General features: G+C 37.1%; 1 long non-coding RNA gene across 1 annotated transcript; it reads right to left on the reverse strand.

Moving 5' to 3' along the window:
- Positions 1 to 423: 423 nt before the first annotated feature.
- Positions 424 to 4,936, reverse strand: LOC145460419 (uncharacterized). The gene is made up of 2 exons (XR_014039841.1): positions 4,179 to 4,936; positions 424 to 1,312 (listed from the first exon to the last, which is right to left on the reverse strand). It is a non-coding gene; the product is annotated as an uncharacterized LOC145460419 (long non-coding RNA).
- Between the last annotated feature and the right edge of the window lie 18,283 nt (positions 4,937 to 23,219).

Raw genomic sequence — 23,219 nt, forward strand, 5'->3', positions numbered from 1 at the left:
AGTGCGCTCAACTCCTGATCGAGCGATCCAGGTTCAAGCTCTTGGCGGGTACATTCTGTTGTGTTGTTGGGCAACACGCTTTACTCTCAGTGCCTCTCCACCCAGGTGTATAAGTGGGTAGCAGCGAATTTAATGGTGGGGTAACCCTTCAATGGACTGGTATCTCATCCAGGGGGAGTAGAAATAGTCCTAGTCGCCTCCTGCTACAGAAAGCGGGATAAGCTCCAGTCTGTTGGGCCACGTGGCTCATATGCAGACTTAACCTTTACCTTATTATGAAAATTACTGCAATGTAAGTGTGAAGTATTGATCAACTTTTTTCATAGACTGAATTGTTCTTTTGAAATAACAGAAAATAGGGAGAAAAAACATTTACCACAAGATAGAGATTGACATTTTAAATTCATCAAAGAAACATTCATGCCAAAGGAATACTACATTGCATAACATAAAACAAGGCTTCTGACATCTTTTAGGCTATGTTTACAAAGTCACAGTTTCCTTCTTTTTCCAAAACTGTACGGAATCCAAACAGTACAAACATTTTGGACCCCTGACAAAACATTCACTGTAAACAATATTCAAAATTTTACTTTTTCTTTTTGTGATAAAAAAAACTGTAATGTAAAAAAAAAATTCATAGGGGCCTGTTGAAATTGAAAGGCCTATCTAGTACCATAGTTCCCATAACACATCATAAGTTAATAAATTATTGTTCTGGTACTACATGTATGTAAACATAGCCTTTTCTTTTTATGATGAAATCTTATAGCTGCTGTATTGAACAATAAGTATCAACCTAGCAATCTAAGATATTTAAATTTGATGCTAATTCACTAACACAGGTACAGTGTAAGTGATACTTCAAAGCATTAAAAAATAATGTTTAAAGTGGTTGAATTTATGCCAGAAAGCTGCCAGAGCATATCAAAGTGTTGAAGGTCACCATGTTAGACTGTAATGCACCAGGGGCCCATTTCTCGAAGGTCCCAAAAAGTTTTCACACCCAGAAAGCCATACCAAAATCTGAAATCTTATGCTTACAGAGCTGTTTTAATCGCTTATTTTCAATATGAACAGAGGTTTCCTTCACACAAGAAGTTTCAGGCATATACAGCTCTTAGTTTTTAGACACAGCTCAATTAAAGATGGCTTTGTGGGCCCGAAAAGTTTCCAGGGCCTTCAAGAAATGGGCCTTGGACCCCTTATAGAGTCATAAGTACTGTAGACTTCTCAGTGGCTGATTTTTTCCTGATCAAGCATCAATGCCAAGGAGCATGCATGTATTGACCACTCTCAATTTTACTTCCTCCTACAAGTAACATAAAACATTTCGTTAAATAAGATAAGTTATGTCTGAGTATGAATCAGCAAATTCTGTGTATGATATCAATCAGTGAATTTTACATTGGAGTTATTATTTTGTTTCTTATCATTCCAATTTATACTGTGACCTTTAAAATTGGACTGTAGCCAGTCATGTTGACTGGCCAGAGTAATTTTAGCTCGGTCACGTCTTGTTTCTGACCGGTCAGGATATTTATGCAAAAATCAAGTACATGTAATGTGAGCCAAATTAAACCGACAAATATAGTTTGTTTGTTTGTTCCAGTCACTGCTAGACCGTTTAAAAATTGCTTAATGTTTTTCCGAACAGATTTAACCCCAGTCACTCGAATGGCATTCCTATTGATCTTGAATGCATGACAAACAGCAAGCGAATGGTCTTTAGCCGTTCAAACAGATACATGTATGCATTGGTGTATGTTTTCATTAGAGGTCATAATAAAAAAGAGATTAAAAACTTTCAGATTTACAGTTGGGGATTTGATTGTTTATTCAAGAATGAACAACGTGACCGTCTCAACATGACATGACTGGTCAACATGACCGGCGAGTGAAGTTTTTGGCCAGTCAAGTCACCATTCTGGCCAGACATTGCCCATTGACCGGCCATTATTTTGAGCCCTGAATATTCATCAATCAAACAGATCTTACATCTACATCTCTAGCTACTGTGTGACAAAAACTTTGCATCTCTGATTGGAAGGTACTGAATGTCAGAGGATGTAGAAGTACTAAACTCAAAATGTGTGGCAGTAAATATTCAATGTTCACTATCTTCTACATTGTAATATTCATGCACAATAAATCAAACTCCTATCAAACAATTTTTAAATAATAAGTCAAGTTATTTGCAGGCACAATTTGATTGTTTCTTACACGTACTTATGCTCTATTGGTGGACAAAGGTACAGCTGATGTCATAAATGTTTGTTTTTGTTTCTTTGTTATGTATTACGAAGCAGATAGATTCTACATTGTCACGCATCTGTTCAGTAATAGATCACAGAAGACATCAAAATGTGGTAAGAACATCAGTGACACACGCCTGAAAAATTCACAGATTCTGTGACACACCCTGGTAATGGCTCATGTGAATATTTTTTGTTTTTACCACATTTTGGTGTTATCTGTGATCTACTCACGGCAGGAAAAAACCAGGTCTGATTTCCTCAGCCAAGTAAATTTTGCTCTTGGGCAAGTGAAAATAGAAGTTCAGTGGCCCGGTGGGTAAGTGAAATTACAATGTAGCCTCAGTAGTCTTGTGAGTCTGACTAAAAATGCCAGCTTGATAAATGATAATTTCCAGTCATTCCATTTCAAAACTTAAGACCTAAAGATTAGTTAATTATTAGGTTGAAAGCAAGAATTAGTTAGGAATCCGAGCGTACTTCATTCGCATTTGTCCTCTGATTTCCTTACTGGCCACCACACTGGCAACTAATATTTAAATGGGGGCAAGTGAAAACTGAAATTGACTGGCCCACTGGGCAAGTGACTTACAATTTTTTTCCTGCCCTGCTACAGATGAATGAACAGATGCATGACACACGAAACCTGCATGTATTTGGTAAGAGCCCAATTTTGTACAAGTAAAATGTACAGCTGTAACAGGTCTCTAAAATGCTGTCTGGTCATCTCAGGGTAAGGTAATCGATTGAAATTGATCCATAAATTGATATAAATCAATAAACTGAAATTAATGTAAGTGTTATCAGCGCTATCAATCAATTGAAAGAAATTCATCCTCACATGCTAGAGAAGTTTCAAGTTATCAATTTGATTTTACCAAATTTATCAGTCATTAGAGAATCAATTGAAAGTTGGCCTCTCTTTGTTAGTTCACATAAACTGTAGAAAAATTGTGTCCCTCAACACAATGTTTGATTGTAACTTTTTTATGTAGATTTCAAAGGCACTACCAAAGACCCCCAAAACATAGTTCCCGATACATGTATGCCAGCAAAATATTCTGTTTACAAGATACAATGTTATGTTTTTATGCAATTGTATTCATGATTTCATATTTCACTTTATATCTTTTGTTCATTTCTTTCTTATTAAATGTTGCTTAAAAGATAAGCTAGTGTCAGCAAAATTGATAATGCTTATTGAAAATTTGATCACAATCAATTACTCATGACGAATCCTTTCATTGATTTCTGATATCATTGACTAATTCCTATTGATTGTTATGAAATAATTGATTGACTATACTGTGTCGTCCAAGACAAGTAGATTTTCCTGCCTGGGCAAGTTACTCTTCCTTTTTTTTTTTCAAGTCCTGCGTAGTTTTCATGACAGTTTGAGGTACATGTATACCTCTTTATAAAGTATCGTAGTGTTTTTTTTTGGCAAAGAAAATTTCACAACATTTAACTTACTATCAGCACCAGTGGGTGCAATGTCCATGTACAGTTGTGTAGCATATTGTAACTTGCATGTAGGTACAACTGTAGACACTTGAGTAACTTCAGAATACTTACACTAGCATAAGAGAAATTTCACTGCTGAAGATGGCACATTACATTTTAGCTTACCAGCATTCACATCAGAGGGCAACATAACCCTACAAGAGAATACATCAGATGGAATCATAAGGTGCATATAAGCCAATAACAAATGTCGCATGCTCTTACTCGGTTATCGAGAACAGATAATAACAGATAATAAAGCCCTTTTTGCACAGCAGGTAAACATCAGCAAAGTCGATTCCACAAGCAATGTAACTTCTCCTTGATCATGACACATTCACAACCAAAGGCAAAACGAAATGTATACGTATCTTGACGTTACTTTACTCTACTCGTTCAATTTTTGCAAAACTTGCTTACCTGTTATTGTTGTTGCCTGTAATCGCTATCTTCAGCTTCTGGGTAACGGAAAACTTTGCCTTGAAACCGTGCACGATGACGAAGCGAAGGTAGAGTGGATTTTGGCCCGCTAAAACAGAGCTCGAGTTCGATGCAAGTTCCAACGAACTGCCAAACATGGCGGGAGAACCGAGAGGACCTGGTACCTAACATGAAGACCGCTGATTCCTGTTTGTTGGAGATCGGGCACTCACAAGGCTGGTATGCTCTTACAAAGGGACTGGGATAACAGTGACGGCAATGAAAGCACAGAACGGTAGAAATCACCAAAAACAAAACAAAACAAAACAAAAAAACAAAATGTCATTTTGGGTACCGAAAAAAAGTCAGCTATCATTTTCGGAAAGGCGATAAGTCCTAACGTTTTCGGGAAATGGACAAAAAAGCCCTAATAAGTACGAGATACACAAGCTCCTCTAGAATAACCGAACAGATAAATTTTTTTTTTGCGCAACCTAAAATTAACCTACAGAGCTTTGAAAGTACACCAGATAGCCTAAAACAGCGTTTCAAAGCATTCGAGAGAAAACGGTCGTTGGGCCGGCCGTGTCCCTTATGGTTCCCTGCCTAACCTAACTCGCGTCAGTTCAAACTCGGTCACCGGGGCTCTTTCCGTCTTGAACTCACACAACACGTGACGCTTTCATGGTCCTTCATGAATAAATACGTACGTGTCCGAGAATTAATTTTTCTCTCTTCTAGAGACGTAAGCTTGGGACGCCTGCATGGGCAGTAACAATTCTAGTTTTATTTTGTCGTTGTGGATGCGTGGAAAGTTCACAAGAAGACAGCTTAGTACGGTGTCGATCAATGCAGGGATTTAGTTTGGCGCATACCTTCTAACCCAACTTCAATTTAAAGCACACTATAGCACACACTTTGATTTTAGAGATGTTCAAATGCTTCAACGTAAAAGGCACCTTAATGGAGGCTTCACGGTAGGTTTACGGAGCTTTAGGGCGGTGTTACACTTTAACTTTACGCGCCTTTCAAAGGTCCCATTTATATGTTCTCGGTTACCCGAGACAACCCTTCCGCTCTCCCCCCCCCCCCCCCCCGTCCCCCCAAGTTTAACCTGGCCGGGGTAACTTTTCATTTATTTCTTTGCAAAATCCAACCAACCGTTTACAAGAGGATAGCGAACCTGTCGGTAACTTGGAATTTACATCATTTCAACAGTCTCCGTTGGTTGAACCGTTACACCAGAGTTATATTAAATAAGCCCACTTTTCCGTTACATGGTTTTTGCAGGGTTTAGGCAGGCCTTCTCTTAAATTTAGATCTTTTTTTTGTCTAAGAGTCTCCATTTTACATTAACGTGGTCTTAACAGTTTTTCGAAAAGCCCCCATTATCTCATTTAAATTGTTTTCACAGCCTTTGCAAGGTCCCCCTTTTTAATTTACATGTTTTTAACAGGCTATTTATAGCCCCCCACTGCACCCGTGCAACTTCTAGGTTTTCCATTTACATGGTTTTTACATGTTTCTTACAGGCTCCCTTTCTTTCATTTACATTGTTTTTACATGTTTCTTACAGGCCCCCTTTTTTTCATTTACATGGTTTTTATATGTTTCTTACAGGCCCCCTTTTTTCATTTACATGGTTTTTACATGTTTCTTACAGGCCCCCTTTTTTCATTTACATGGTTTTTACATGTTCCTTTCAGGCCCCCTTTTTTCATTTACATGGTTTTTACAAGGTTACAAGCATAACATTTCCAGACTTTTTACAGCATTCGCTTGAATTATTTACACGTTTCTTACATGGTTTAGCAAAGCAATTTACATATTTTTTACAAAGGCAGATACTGTAAAAGTGCGTAAAATATCTTACAGGTTTTTACATGTTCTTCAAATGATCATTGTCGACAAAGATAATGTAAATCATTATTTACAGAACATTTACATGCTGTACTAAAAGCTGTAAATTTCCTGTAAATTTATTTTACAAAACCCTAACATGTAAAGTGTAATTTACAAAGAATGTAAATCAATATTTACATGCTGTAAATTAAAATTGACATGTCCATGTAAATTTTCAACTTTTCCAGTGTTTTATAGCTGATAATACAATTGTTACTAAAAACTTTAAACGTTTTAGCTCATTTGCTTGTAGAACAACGACAACAACAACAACAACAGCACCAACAAAACACACAAAAAAGGTGACATGTGTTAATAGACTCCTAATAAGCAATACAATCGTTTTCGAATGGACCAGAATATACCATTATATTCAAAATGTTCATCGTTGATATTTGAGTGAGTATTTAAGGCGCGTAGTATTGCCTCAGCAGATAACAAATCTTTTTGCGTTGGTCGCAAATGTCATTAATCTTTCTTATGATGCAAACACTTATCCTCCCCTCTTCACAGTAATTTCACGAATATGCTAACAATGGAAATGAACATTAAAGTTTATTAGAATATAAATGTCTAAAAACGTGGTCCCTGAGATAAACAACATGAGGTAGAAAATTAAAAAAGCCAGCCATATCCTGTGGTGATTACAAACATAAATGAATAAAAGTTAATGTTGTTAATGAATTAAAAAAAGAATCCAAATCAGTTTGGAAAAATGCCAGTCAAAATACCGTTGCCATAGAAACATAAGTGTGGAGTACAATGACGGGTCTTAGGAATATGTTGCCAGAAAGTATTTCACATGAGATAGCAAAGTTTTGCAACTCTTGGTCAAATATTGATTTTTATAGCCGACTTAAGTCACAATCAATCAATCAATATATATATATATATATATATATATATATATATATATATATATATATGTCTGGATTTATGAAAACGGTGTTGAAGACTGAATCAGGTGTTTTTTGATTTGTTTTGTTTTGTTTTGTTTTTTTCATTTCTTTGTTTTTGTTTTCTGCATTCGCTATGACAGCAGCTTGTAAATCTTACCTAGCATGAAATGTAGGAACTCCTTGCCGCATGTTTCATTTATTTAGGTATTTTTTTCATTATTCATCGACCCTCCCCCCCACCCCCCCTTTTTCAATTTGCGTTAAGTTTAGCCCAGGCTACACTCGTCTGAATTCAGTTCGCGCGGTGACTCTGACAAGGAGCGACCGATTAGCGTTCTGTATTTGCTGTCTAAAGGAAGTCTGCCCGAGGACATCATTAAGTCCAATGAAGGCCCAAGTCTAACGATTTGCTAGTAAGCGTCGTCCATTATCGTACCTGAGGCGGGCCTGAGGACATGTGTAAACTGTACGGGTCACATTTAGTCCCGTAACAGAAGGCCGTTTGCCCTGTGGCGATAATGTTGTGCTTGCTTTAGACAGCAAAAATCTTTCGCCACATCAATTTAGGGCTTAGACGTGCAATGGACTGGACATTTCTAGCTGCTGTTGGCGTCATTTGCTTTGAACTTTGATGTAGCTAAAGACTTAGAAAAAAAATCTGTTGAAATCTGGATGTGCCATTCCGCGCTCGACAAAATTGAAGTACATCCGGGACGTTGCTATTTGCGAGCAAAACATGGCCACGAGGAGAGAGAAGAACATGAGTTCAAGCGCTGATCGTGAGTAGAATTTCCTTGTTTTATCAATTTTAGGCGTTCTCGGCTTAGCTAAGTATCAGAACTGTCTGTGATTCGCTAGCGCGGAAGAAATTTATTTGCGTGGCTTCCGGGCGATAATTGACGTAACGACAACATGTTGAGTGTTCGCTTACTGCTAACTATGGCCTAGTTTGTCTGAAGTTCAATCGATTCTCGATGTAGGAAGCTCTTGTTCAGTCCATTTAGGACGATGCAGGCCTTTAGAAAGCGATAGATTAGCTCTCCGCCGCGGTTTTGATATCTGTACGTTCGTGTTGATTTAGACTCCAATTTCATGTTAAAAGCACTCTTAATTAAATTGTACAATTCATGATTCAACGAAAAGACGGTGAATTTAGTCTTCCTGGCTTCAAAAGGCATACAGGAGAGTTATTTGCTGTTATTTGAGCTACGATAAGCCTCGTGGAAAGCTAGCTCTAGGACAGAATTGTAGCAAGTTAGATTATCAGTGACAAGTCAAATTCTATGGCTATGTTTTTGCGAATCCGGTCAGATATCGAACTGAAATGTCACGTAACGGCTACTTTTTGGCTGAAATATAGAGGTTAATAACCGATTCCACTGCTTACCATGCTCTTGTTAGCGTGACTGGCTAATTTAACCCACAGTAAAGACATAGTGAGGTCATTTAGGTGAAATCGCAGAGGTTAAGCCTGTCTAAATTAGTGCCGCGGCGAACCAAATGATCAATTTAAGCTCTAATTTAGTTTTGTTTGGCTCGTTCGACTCATTTTGCAGCGACTTTAAAGGCTTGTATAGGCATGGTATGGACTCTATTAAGAGTACACGAGGTAGATAGCACTCTCGGTGCGACATGGCCATATTTATGTACATTTTCTAACCGTTTTTTCAAAAACATGCCCGCTATTTTGGTGCAAAGTCTTTAACACGGTTTTCATAAATTCAGACATATATATATATATATATATATATATATATATATATATAAAACGGTTATAAAATGCCTCAAGCCAACAAAGAATGCCACTGCGTCAGGAGGATCAATGAAGATTCACAGTCCAAGCCTCACCGCAAAAATGAATTTAAAAACGTTTGATAAAGCAAGGACGGACAACTTCTGACGGTAAAAAAAGTTAAAAAGTTAAAAATTTAGTAGAAAAACGTTTCGGTCTTAGACCTTCATCAGTTACAAGAGAAAAAGGACGAAAACTAAGTTTAAATACGGTTACAGTGTGGGAGATTACGTAACGAAATGAAAAATACAATATTGTGCTATTAATACATCGTGATTAATACAATACAGGAAGAAAATGCAAAACGAGAAATACAATGCTGTACTATAAATTGCGTCATACAGGGTGATAATTAATAGACCAAACGAAAAGAATACAATACTGTGCATAAATTACATTATAGAGCGTGATAATTGCAGAACTAGGTTAAATTCAACCTAAAAACTAAAAGAGTTAAAATAGATAAAACGGACTCTTGCAATGCGGTAAATATAACGGGAAAAATAGTTTGCAAAGATAAGCAGTTGAAAAAAAAAAAAAAAAAAAAAAAAAGAAGAAACCTACGTTTACGCTGGACAAGGTTAATAACAAAATCCCAAATCGAGGCCTTTGGAGCATTAAAGGGTTGACAAACAACAAAATCCCTGGAGGGGCCCTTAAACAATAAGCTGTAATAAGATCCCAGGCAGGGGCCTTTGAGCATACCTAAGACCCAAAAAGTCCATATATATATATATATATATATATATATATATATATATATAATTTTTTTTTTTTTTTTTTTTTTCACGAGGTGTCTGTATCCCAATCCCAACAACAGGGCGAAAAGTCTGTCTACACTTGTGGCAATTATTTTTGACGGAGATACTCCACCCAAAATCATGCTGAAATTATTAAAAAGTGTAGAAAGATAGTGACAAAGCATGGACTATTCTTCGGAAATTGTATGTGCTACAAAAAGAGGCGATGTGATGAGACACACGCAGAGATCGGTGCCGGCAAGACAACCCAGCAAAATCTTTGATGGCAAATGAAGAGTCCACACCTTTTGAAGCGCAACAATATTCAGAGCATTTCCAAGAAATGCAGTGACAGATAAAGAAATGTTCACTGCTAAAATAAGTAGTTTTTGATGCGCTGCACAAGAACCTGTCGTGAAAAATAAGTCAGGAGTTGCCGTGCTGCTTTCATCTGATGATAAGTTCGCCATTCTTCGTCCTTCTCTCAGTTTACTGTTAGAAGTCTTAATGTCCCTTTAGATTGTTATCCCTAAACCTTTTTTTTTTTTTTTTAATGAGTCGATGGCTCGCCAAAGAGACGTTTTTAAGCCACTTTTTTCATCCAGAAGATCGTGTCAGAGGCTCAGTTGTTTTTCTGATGGCAAGAAAGTTCTGAATGTGAGGAATTACTTTTATTATGAATAGCAGACCTTCTGAGAACACACTAGTGATTTTTGCTTTGGATATTTTAAAAAGCATTAAATATGAAGTCAATTTGATTTAACTGAAACATCCCTATAGTTAGGTTCTGACCAGCTTTGATCGGAGGAGGTCTTCGTTATCTCATTTGGTCTTTACTTGCGCCATTGATACCAAAAGATACTTGTACTTTTACAGGTTAGAAACAATCAATCAATCAATCAATCAATCAAATACCCAATCAATCAATCAATGAAAGCTTTATTAACCTATCAGTGGGACACACCCCTCTACTTATCGGCGACAATTTATTAACTGTTTGAAGCCTCGGTAAAACCTAAGAACCTAAATAATATATTATATCGATTAACAATTAAAACCGTAGTTATACAAAATAAAAACAAAACAAAACGAATCGGAAAAATGAATTGCGTTATGAGTTACAAAGAATGCAAATTCAGCAATTGTCATCATCTCCCATCATTTACTTAGTTCATAATTGAAAATACGATTTTCCAAACTACCCATGCAGTGATGGTATATAAGGTCCTAATTTCGCTCGATAGTCTACTCTACAACTTAGTTCGCAGTTAGGGTAGCGAATGTTAGGCAGTGCAAATGAAATAAATTAATGACTGAGCGGAGTCCAATTCGGTCTGTAATCATACGAGTGATTAACGAAATCGGACGACCGCGAAGCGGGAGTCCGATTTGTTAATCACGATTGTGATTACAGACTGAATTGGACGACGCGATGCCCTGTTACCAATTAATCAAAACTACGACAAAATTCGAGAAACGAACAAACCATCGATTGAGCGCTGAACGATTTAACGTCGTTATGAATGCTGAAAAACACAGCAGTTTACTCAATAAAGTGCACCGCAACAGCGCGCGCAAAATGACGCGCACTGTCCAATGACAAGCACGACGCGTACATTGTCCAATTGTTAGGCTGATTTAGCAAGAGAACGGGAAAGTCACTTGACGACGGCGTGCGCAGTACAAATACCCAAATATAGTCAGATGACGACTGCAGGGCGCGCGGAATAACCTGGATCATGTTCTAATTTGACCATATATGGGTATTTGTACTGCCCGCGCCGTCGTCAAGTGACGTTCCCGTTCTCTTGCTAAATCAGCCTAATGCTCAAATCGGGCTACTGATGGCCAATCACGTTCGAGAATTTTGTTACAGTTTTGATTAATCAAATTATTTGCAAGAAAAATAGAAACTCAATGTATTTCTTTACAAGCCAAAAGGAAATTAAAGGATCACGGCTTTTGATGTGCATTACGTCATAAAACAACGAGCACGCAAGATAAGGGACTCGGCATGGTACTAGTTTCCAATTGGAGGAAAGTCTATTAGTCTGGTTATAAACGACAATGTCATTTTGCAGTCACATAATTAGCTTTACATTATGAAATTGGACTGCTAAATTACTTTCTTTCGAAACATCGGTATGCGACATATTTAACTCGATAAACAGTTAAGCTTTCTGATTGTGCCCTTCACTGCTTGCCTAACCTCCCTTATTTTCCAACAGTAAAGAAATGGGTTCAGTGTTGAATTAAAATAGAATAAAGAAAGCGTCAAATGCCACGTAAGGTCAAGGGATGGCATAACTGACCCAGTGACTGCAAATATTGCAACAGTTATAGCTATGGAATATAACATAGCAGTAACGTCATTTGCACCCATAGTGCACTGGACACCGTTTTTCTATACCGTGCCCTATTCAGTGGAATTCCTCCCCCGTCTGGTTTACGTTGGTGTGAATAGTTTTGTACCTTAGATCGTTGTTGTCGCATTGTGAGGAAAATTTTCGTGTAAGAGAAGATCGAGGCACAAGTGGTCAATATGAGACCCAAGCTGGCGATACCTGTGGCAACAGCTCTGTCGTAAAAGAACATCATTGCAGCGGCGGTGCTGGATAACCAAAACACAAATACCAAGACACGGACACTTTTCAAGGTTACTATTCTTCTATATCTTAGTTCCAACATCAACGCGAGAAGTCTGTCCACACTAATGGCAGTCACAGTAAACATGGATATTCCACCAAAAACTGTGAATGTCGTGTTCACGAGGAAGGACAAAACACGATAGCAAGGCGAATGAAAATACAAACGAGAAGCGATGTAGAGAGGCTGTGTAATAAGGCCCGCACAGAGATCGGTGCACGCTAGACAACGAAAGAGAAGTTTGGAATGCGGATGAAGGCACGACACCTTTCGAAGCGCAATAATGATCAAATTTTACAGAACACCGACCACGAATATGAGCCACTTACAACAAGAATTTTGCAGGTCAAAAAAGCAACTACAATAATATATAAAAAACTGATTAGTTACAAGAGTTTAACCCCAGTGTCAAGTCAAAAGAAGTGGCTAGAGGATTGTGGCCTACCAATAAATGACAACATAAATTGGAATGCTGCCTATCTTTTAGCTAAAAAATGCACAAAGAGCACTAAGCTGATAGAGTTTCAGTTTAAATTCTTACATAGACGTGTACCAACCAATAAGTTTTTATTTAGAATAGGTCTACAGGGCGATGAAAAGTGCAGTTTTTGTCACACCTCCTCTGAGTCAATAATTCATCTTTTTTGGTCATGCCGTCAAACATCTCACTTTTGGAATAAACTTACTGAATGGCTGAAAAACTTAAATTTACTTCCTAGAGATTATGCTTTGACAAATATTACTGCTTTGGGTCTGAGGCCAGATATCTCTCAATTTGCGCTTCTTATAAATTACTGCTTTCTCTTAGCACGATATCACATATGGCTCGCTAAAACAAAAAATGATCATCCAAATCTTACGCTTTTCATATGCACACTAAAATTACAGTATGAGATAGAAACAAAAAGTGGAGACACGAAGAAATGGAAACCTCTTACAGGATACATGAGGATTTAATTAATATTTTAGATTATATTTTCTGTAGGGTTATCTATCTCCTACCCATTAAGCTATTTCTAATCTCCTGTCAGATGCATAACTCATTTTACTTTTAATGTACCACATGCCTTTGGTCTGTTTTTTTATGTTTCTGTACTACAACCTCAAGCTGTAATGATAACAAGCTATTTTTCTTCTCAGTTTTTTTTTTTCTTTGCCCCTTGTCGTCACTGTATTTCTTAATTGTGTAAGTCGTGTAACTGTATTTGTTAGTAATGTAAGTTGTTTAGTTATTGTAATTTAAATAGTGTAAATAATTAGAGCAATATAATGTAAATAGAGTTAGTGTTGTAAAAAAAATAAAATAAAATAATAAAATAATAATAAAAAAAAAAAAAAAAAAAAAAAAATTCCCCAAAAATGCGGTGATGGAGGTTAACATGTTGAACGCTAGAATAAATTTTCGTTCCCAAGGTATTGCATTAGTGTCAACTATCTTGCAAACGAAATCTTGAATTGTCGTGCCATTCTCCCTTCCAGTTTGGTTTGCCATTTTCCTGTTACAATTCTTGTTCTTTCGATAGTTTCCACGGTGGTTAATGTTCCTTAAGTCCTGTATCAAAGCCCCAAGGACATATAATGTTGGAGGTTGATGTTTCACTCTCTCTGATATCTGTCCGATCCTGACAGAAAATAAGGAATTATAGTTCTAGTTAGGATTGTTGCTATGGACCAGGATCTTATACGGAGATAAATGACACGGTCAAGTTTAACAACAGGTCTACAAACAACGGTAATACTCAGGGAATCTATTTGCATTTCTATTTGCCTTGAGCTTTGACGGAACAAGAGGTTTTTTTCCTAATTACTTAGTCCCATGCAACCTTGTTTAAAGCTTTCAAGTCTGCTATAGACTAATATTCATTGCAAAACACCTACCTTTTTTTCCAAACAATAATATACCAAGGTGAAAGGCAAGTGTGAACGATAAATTTGTAATTTTTAATTTGCCCTTCTTGACAAAACTGCAATGTCATTGAGCACCTCCCTACATAACAATGCGATTTATTACTCATCAATATCATTGCATGAATAATAATGATACATTTCGAGTGTTTTTTTCTTGAGCAACAACACCGGAAATGCTTGATTTCGTTGCATATTTTAACTTCTGTATCCGTTTTAGCACAAAAGGTACCACTCGATTGATTTGGCGGATTCTAGATATACTATTTTCAGGCTCTTCTGCTTTGTTCTCGTTTTACTTTATACAGTTTGCGATTTTTGCGTGAGAAATTCCATTGTCTAACGGCCACGGCGTTGTCTATAATTAAAAGTATTTTAAAATATTACAAATTCAGGTTGAAAAAATGAGAGATAAAAGGGGAAACGATAGTTCACACTACTTTCCGCAATGCTTCTTTATCAAAAAATAACAATTAATTAACCAGTCAGTTATTAGCTGTATTCTTAGTTGAGTTTATCTAGAAACACGTAGCACAAAACTGAATAAACGTAACATTCATGTCAAATGAACTTGTTAAAAATTTCGATTTAAAATAACACGCTGGAGCCAAGAGCAAGGCATCAAAGTAGAAATTTGCTCCTTACGTGGCAAGTAGCGATCTTGAAATTGAAAACGCGATAATCAAGATTCGGTCCGCTTTAATAGAATTAAAGACAAGCAAAATCTTGGATAAAGTTTGTCTTAAATTAAGACAAGTAGAGACAATTAAATTGTATTGAAGATCTGACTTTAACTTTTGAAAGTCCAAACTTAAAATTTAAAAACGAGTAAATTACTCCCAATCTTTCCCTAAATAGAGGTGTTGCTTGTTCGTGCCGGCAGTTTCTAAACTTTGAAAATATAATCATGCCATCCACGCTCCTATATAATACGTTTTCAATTATTTAACTTATTAAAGGGAGATAACTAATGAGTGTTTTGTGTAATTTTATTTGCGTATGATATTGTCATTTTATTTAATGCCTACGTAAATATTTGAAGTTTTCCTGATTCTACTCGTTGCAGCAAAAATGGCTTTTGAATGCTTCGAGTTATTTATCTATTTTATACAATGCATGACCCTTTTGGTTTTAACCCCCTTCTTAAACGATTAAACTATTAACAATTTTTTTTCCTTATATTTCAATCCTTCACAATTATTAAACTGTTTCCTTTTTTGCCTGATAAAAAGGAATCTTAAGCCATTGATTCTGTCTTATGGTAGACTTGTAATACCGAAAAAATGTTACTGTGCAATATGCGAGGAGAATTACTATGTTCTACCTAACGTAAAATAGATTATTTTTCTCAATTTCATCCAGACACTGATCTCCAGTCATTTCGCCAGTTGCAAAAGCTATTTCTTTTGCTGAGCTGGTGCTAAACAAGGCGTGCATGACAAGGCCGATCCGAGACAACCAGGTCCGGTTGCGTATTTTGCTGTTAAACGCCAAGTTGGTGAGTAACGTTTGTATTTGAATTGCAAATGAAAATATCTTGTGGTTACCCCTTCCCATAGAAAAAAAAAAAGATTTCTTGTTTAGATCGAAACCACCTGTCGTGCCCAGCCAATCATTTGAGTTGTTTGCTCTGAATATAAATTATAATATTGATCAGGTGCCCTGCAGGCGTGGGTGGAGGTTTTGTGTGGATGGATACCACCCCAATAAATCTTTTCCACGTGATATTGAGCTAAGGATAATTATAGTTTCTGATGTTCAAACTTTCAGCTGCTGTCCATTTATGCGTCACGAAAAGTTTTGTAGCACAATTTATTTGACATTGACATAGCAACCACGTTTTGACATGCCAAGTTTTGATGCTTTATCAAAACTTGTCCTCTATTGTTTTCTGGAGCAGCATTGCAGAGTCAGTACCTTTATGCATTTCATTTCCTTTTTGGATTAATAGGTCAGGCTCGATATATCGATATTCTAAAATGGCTCTGAGGCTTTCAGGACAAACCTGTAAAAGTGGTAATGTTTTCTTTTTATCCAAGTCTCTTTTAGTAATTGAGGGATAGAAAAATAACATAAAATAAAATAAATAGAATAAAACAAATGCGACTTTTGTCCTGAAGGCCTCGGAGCCATGTTTGAATATTGATATATCGGACATGGCCTAATTTACTTCAATTTATAATATTCGTAGCCGCTTTCACAGTTTACATTGAAAGAGACCTACAAGTCAAGTGTCTCGCAGCCTTTGTTTATTATTATTAACACGAAATTATTGACAATTTCTTTGATCACTGTCATAGAAGTTTAATTAATTGCTAATTCATTATTCCTTTTCCAGTAAACTTCAAACAACTCTTCATCACTTCTTAATCACAGCGATCTAAAGTAATACAAACGCTACTTTCAGTTATTTTATTTCCCTCAATGCTTTTGTACTAACGGATCACGTCAATGAAAGAAAGCTTAACTATTTTAGAACAAATTAGTTTAGAACGCTTGGTAAAATTACTGAGTCCCGAAGGTTGCCCATTCAGTGGAAGGGGTTTGACTTGTTTTCATTGCCCACTGATAAGAGCTTGTGTTGTTTGATTTATGAATAGTAGTAATATAAGAACCCATTTTTCCTGAGGGGTCAAGATGGAAATCCTAGCCTGATAGATTTATAAAAATTAGGTTCTCATATGCGGGTATTACAGTATCAGCAAATAATTTAAGGGAATATGAAACACGCCATATTGTAATTCAACAGGCACCGATTGGAAAAAAATAAATACAATAAACTGCATTAAATAACTTAATGTAATTATTCACAACAAACTACGCTAATATAACATAAAATGATTGCTTTCAATTTGTGGTACGTTTCGAGAAACATTCTCATCGGACGAACAAGCGAGGCGAAGCAATTTCATGTTGCTTTGGTCTGGTCAAAAATCAAGTTATGTTTACTTAATTCTCTATTCCAGTTTTCTTCATTAAGGTACGATAACTTTATTTGTCCACGGCATTTTCACCAGCCCATTTATGATACTCACCTAGCTATCTCTCTCCCTAACTAAAATCATAGAATAAAAATTCCAAACGAAATAACAACTGCTTTTCATGGCGGCCGTGTACAAAAATGTAAATGACTTAAACTGTGACGACTTAGTTTAGTCTTAGTTCTATACGTAAGTTGTATCAATAACTAAACTCTACTACGCAAAAAAAAAGTCTCGTTCGATAATCAGAGCGAGGTTGTGGAAGAGCTATATTTTTTTAGTATTCCTTAAGCGATAGGCACTCCTATAGTCGCGAAGAACATAGCGGATCAAATGACGTCATTTGATGTCATTTGACGTCTTTACCAACAAAAATTGTGTGATATTGTGGAGCAAGCTGTGCCTTAACAGAACGAAAACTCAGAGAAGAGGTTTCACCCCTTTGTACCAAGGTGGGGTTATGAGTTTACTTGTACGTCCGAGGGCTAATTTGCGAAGCACCAGCACTTTCTCGCCAAGACCTTTACTGCTTGCCTCGCTTCCCGCATCCTCCAACAGTACAGAAATGGGTTAAGGGATGAGTTTAAGAAAACCAGACATAATGTGGCATGCCAGGCAGGATCAGATTTTAAATCCACTCCAGTGAAAAGATATTTTACTGTTAATATACCATATGGAAGATAACAAACGAATAATGTCGATTGGACCCACAATGCATTGGACACTGTCTTCCTGTAGCGTGCAACATTTATTGGAATACCTTTCCCGGCCAATTTATTCTGCTGATTGTGTACAGTTGCACGGTGGATGCGAAGCTTGAGATAAATTTTCATGTAGCAGATTGTGGAGGTAACCACACACAGTAAAGCTATAATACAGCTTAAGGAAATAGTGACACGTAGCGTATAGAAGTATGATGACAACCCAATACAAAAAGCAAAAAGCCAAGAAAAAACAATAAAAACGTGTACCCGCGTCAAAGTCACCACCCTTCTGTATTTTATCCCCATAAACAGAGCCAGCAGTCTGTCCACACTTATTGCGGCTGTTGTAAGCAATGACACATTACAAAACGCAAAACCTGTTACGCGCAGCGGAAAGCCGGAATAGGTAAACGTGTAGAAACAGCCTTCGGAGTCTGCTGGCCACGGAGGCATCAACGTGGAATAAATGTAGAGAGGTTGTGTAAGGAGGCCAACACAAAGGTCTGTGCTCGCGAGAGATTGAAATAGACGTTTTGATGGCGAATGAAGGGATGACACCTTTTCGAGAGCATTAATGATCACAAGATTTCCCAGAAATGCAGTTATGCATGTGACCATATTAAATGCTGAAAAATATATCTTTTGATGAAATTCATTTATTCCGTGTCCGCAGAAAAACTCTTGAATTGTGGTGTTGTTTCCGTCGTCGGCTATACTGGCCATTGTCGTTTGAAGAACTTTCGCGTCAGGATCTAACAGAAAGAGAAAGTTTGAGTAGCATACTGATGGCCTCATTATGGGGGCTACAGTATTTGTGACCGGTTGAGAAAAACCCTTTCTTGTAGTTTTTTTTTTTTTTTTTTTTTTTTTTTTTCCCGTTTATTTGCTTAACAGCACTCTTCATCTGAATAATGTCAAGAATACAAAGCACGCAGAACGCGTGCTTAAAACGCTTTTCATATGATTTGTCACTAAGCAATTGAAACATTTAAGTTTTAGAAATACATTCGCCAAGTTTACATGCATATACAGCACAAGAGACAATAATTTACTTAAATTCTATTTCCAATTCACCGCATACCTAAGTGATGGTTTATAAATTAAGTTCCCTCATCCACTGGAAGCAGCTCAGAGCAAAATAAGGCCGTGTTTTTTCAAAGAAAAGGAAAAGAGCTTTGATAAAATCCTCACAATTGCTTCTTATCACATCTACGCCTTAGCACCCGAAAGTTTTGAAATCTACCTTGACCCTGTCGCCGTGTAGTCTGAAAATTTTGCAAATTATTAGCTCCATTTCCGTTAACAGATAAGAATCAAGCACATATATTGAGCAGGATATCTATTTCGATTACTTAAAATATCGTCCCTAATGTCAAGTTCCTAAATAGCTCCTAAAAACTCCGAATAGAGAGCGTATACACTTTCACAAACAGGAAATCAAACTCCTAGCACCTGTTGTATTTGATTAGCTTAGGTTGAGAGCTTTGATATTAAAGTGGACTTGCTCATTTCACGTTATGTTTAGATAAATAACCACGCTGATTATTCCATTTCCGCTTCCAACAAACAGTCCTTCAATGCTGCCTTTTCTTCATTAATCATAAAAATTACAATTTCCTCGATTATGATTGGTTTAAAAAACTCCTATTGTTATTACTCCAAGTTGTTATCGGACAGTTTGTTATCGGACAGTTTGTTATTGTACAGTTTATCATTGGACAGTTTGTTATCGGACAGTTCAGTGAGCCGATCACATTCAAAGTTGTAGTTACGTGCGTGTGTACGCGCACGCGCTTTTTTAGCGCCTAATTGCCGGTAGTAGGCCCGGTGTTTACATCTCCTTTGTAGGTATTTTAATGCAAATTTTCCCTTTCTTTCATAACTTGGCTATTCTTCTTTTTTCGGAAATTGTAATTTTTATGATTAATTGGTAATAAGACTTCGTGTCGTCCAATGCGGTCTGTAATCATACTCGTGATAAACTGATTTTGTCATCACTAGCTCTTGTGATAACAGACCGAATTGGACTTCACTCGGTCCTATTACCAATACAAATCGTGTTGTAAACGGAGGCCTCTCCTTGAAAAAATAAGCCCTGTTGCTTACGTCAAGCAGTCAAATTCGAGGAAATTGGTACAGCAACAATTGGTGAGACTAATGTTGTACTTAACGAAAAGGACATTTTCAACTGGATAGCCTTATGAACCCTTTTCCAGTTTGTTATAAGTCTATAATTATTTGAAAACTTATTAAAACGAAATTCCAAAAACCAAAATGAAAAACATTATTTTAAATTGAACACGTTGTCAGTTGAGCATGAACTTCAGGTTCTCCACTTACTATACAACTAAAGCGTACATCTCTTGCTCATCTCAATATCCTTTAAGGTATCATGGTAGGTGGATTGACAGTGTTTGGAAATCGCACTCTTACGCTGGCGCTTTGAAAGAAAACCCCATCAACCTGTACATTTTCTGAAAGCTTAATAGTTGTAGAATACAACAATATCTTTAAAATTTTCTAAAAATTTATTGTCGCAGTGATATTAAAAGAAACACCCAGAAACACTGCTTCTCTTAAACTGGTTCGCTTCCGCGCGTGAATTATCGGAGTGGCGCGATTAACATCGAAAATGTTTTCTCACACATCACCCTCAAAAAGGGAATCTGCGATCCAGATGTTTTTTTGTTTTTTTTCTACACCGTCCTAAAGTTTGATATTTTCAATGGGGACGTTTCCTTCTACTAAAGAGGCCATAACTTTGAAACGGAAGCGAAATTAAACAACGCCCGACACCCTTTTTCGAAGGAGGTATCTTGGAACATACCTGCCGATTTTCAGCCAATTCCATCGAAAGAACTAAAAATGTTCATCCTTATATGCAATTTTATTTTATGGAGAAAAAGACAAAAATCTTTTATGAAATTGGTTTGAATAGGTGCTAAAAATCCCCTCCGCACGGACAGCTGTCGGCATGGGTCAGTTTACCACAACAATGGGTTATGACAACTTGAAATAAACAGATGACTACAATTCTGGCGCGAAACTCGTTGCAATGAAACGTGAGTGAAATCGTCCGAGAAGCGACAAACTACAAGTTAAACTGCCGGGATTTCTTTTACTTAAAAGATTTCGTCGGCGGCATTGGTATTATGTTGCTTAAGTTCAGGCTTTTCGTTCTCCAGACACTTTTTGAAATCATGCCTCGTAAAGCCAAAAAGAGGAAATCTCGAGGTCTACATTGTGTACATCTACGTCTGCGCTTGATTCTCTCGTTTTGGAAGTTTTGGAATCGCGTCCGTTCTCCAGCAATTTCGTGCGACTAGCACTTGCTGTATTTTGCCCTTTAGCTTTATTGGCGGGACTAGTGTCCTCGAGCTCCTTCAACCATTCTTCTTGGTTAGAGTGCGACCCACGGTCGCTCAGAGCCAAAGATCTTGTTCGAGGCTGAACCTGTGGGTTCCAAAATGGGCAAGAACTTTTCCTGCGTTTTCGTCCTGACATGAAAAAAAAAAAAAAAAAAAAAAAAAAAATTGACAAGAACGAAAGCTAACTTGCGATGAAACAACCAGATCGAGAACAGCGTGCACAAATAAAACGTCAATTCGCATTACATGTGACAACTGGTGGTGAATTTTAATTAGAGGTGTCAACGTGCCGTAAGAGGTCACTGAAATTCAAAAATAGTTTTTCTTTTTATCTTAAAAAAGTAAGAAAGCTTGCTCTCCATTCTTTTTGCAAAAGATTTATCTCAGTCTTCTCAATTTGAACAGCAAAAAAACAAAACAAAAAACAAAACAAAACAAAACAAAACAAAAAACAAAACAGAGCAAAACAAAAAACAAAAAAGGTTTTTCATATTTCTCGTAAAAATCCACCAATCAAGATACCTTTATATATAAAATGCTTAACACGCCCGCTCTTGAATGTTTATTATTTTATTATTATTGTTGTTGTTATTATTATTATTATTATTATTTTAAGTCTTTAAAGTCTTGCCACTTTTAACTTATGGTGCCGAGTTCAATCCATGAGCCTAGGGCAGTCATAAGTCTGCTGGATTACTTGATGGATAGAGTCCTCCTAAGTATGTGAGCAGTTCCAAGGAGGACGGTCTTCTGTAGCTCTGTTATTCTAATATTGCCTGGGATCTTGCCGATGTAGTTTTCTGTTCCCTTCTTGACAAGCCCGAAAGCTCCAATGATCACAGGGACAGTTGTTGTTTTCATTCCCCACGTTTTCTCGATTTCAATCTCAAGATCTTCTTCTTCTTCTTCTTCTTCTTATTACTATTATTATTATTATTATTATTATTATTATTGTTGTTGTTGTTGTTATTGTTAAATGTTCTATTTGCTTTTTCGACCAAGGAGCGGGTTTTTTTGAAGATGGTGAATTGATTTTCATTGGAATCAAAACTAACGAAATTTGTACTATGCACTTAGATAACGAATTTTCTTGTTCTTAACACAGGCCCCGCGTTTTCCACGCAGAGCCCGTGTTTTCCACGCATTCCCCGTGTTTCAAGGCAGATCCCGTGTTTTCCACGCGCAGTCCCCGTGTTTCAAGGCTGACCCCGTGTTTTCCAAGCGGACCCCGTGTTTTCCACGCACCCCCCCCCATGTTTTCCACGCAGACCCCGTGTTTTCCACGCAGACCCCGTATTTTCAGGGCAGCGTGTTCTTACGGAGTTTACGGAGATTCGGCCTCTAGTCATGATTCTATTTTCAATACGGTATTGTAACCGTCAAAAAACAGTCAAATAGGCAGAGCAATATTACAGGAATCTCTTTCTTTTGATCCAGCAGGTCTTGAGAGAATCATTTTGTTGTTTTACGTAACTAGAGATAAAATGTGCCCCCGGGCCTGGGGTGGTCTTCCAGAAAAATTTATGACCAAAATCTGCGATATTCCCTATCCTATTTATGACTTGATCCTTGAATCAAAACCCTGTTTCGGACCTGCGTTATAATTAGTTCCCTAGCCTAGTTCAGACCAATGTGAAATTACCGTAAACATAATTTGTAAACGGCTTCTATTGATTTTCTTTTCGATAATGATGAAAAAGTGGCTTCTTCTTAAAAAAACATACCCATATCGAGGCTAGAGTGTAAAAACCATGCCCTATTTATGACCTGAAGTGGCCAAAAATCAGCTAAAATCGATACCCTGTTTATAACCAAAATGGCTGAAAAACCCTTTGGGGCCGCACATACCTATATAGCCCATATATACATAACTTATTAGATGTTTTGGTGTGTAGTATCGCTGTATATTTTTTCGAGTTGTGCCGTATTTTGACCAGGTTTTCTACTGTACAAATATGGCAAACAGGTTTTCAACCGTACAACATCGCTGTATACGGTATTCGCTGCAGTTGGATAATAAAAGGGAGTACCCCCCTCCCCCCCCCAACCCCTCCTTGGAAAATGCCTCGGATTTATTCAGCTGTTGAAATGAACCGAGTTGTCC

Source organism: Orbicella franksi, chromosome 11, assembly GCF_964199315.1.
Source record: "Orbicella franksi chromosome 11, jaOrbFran1.1, whole genome shotgun sequence".
Classification (NCBI taxonomy): domain Eukaryota; kingdom Metazoa; phylum Cnidaria; class Anthozoa; order Scleractinia; family Merulinidae; genus Orbicella; species Orbicella franksi.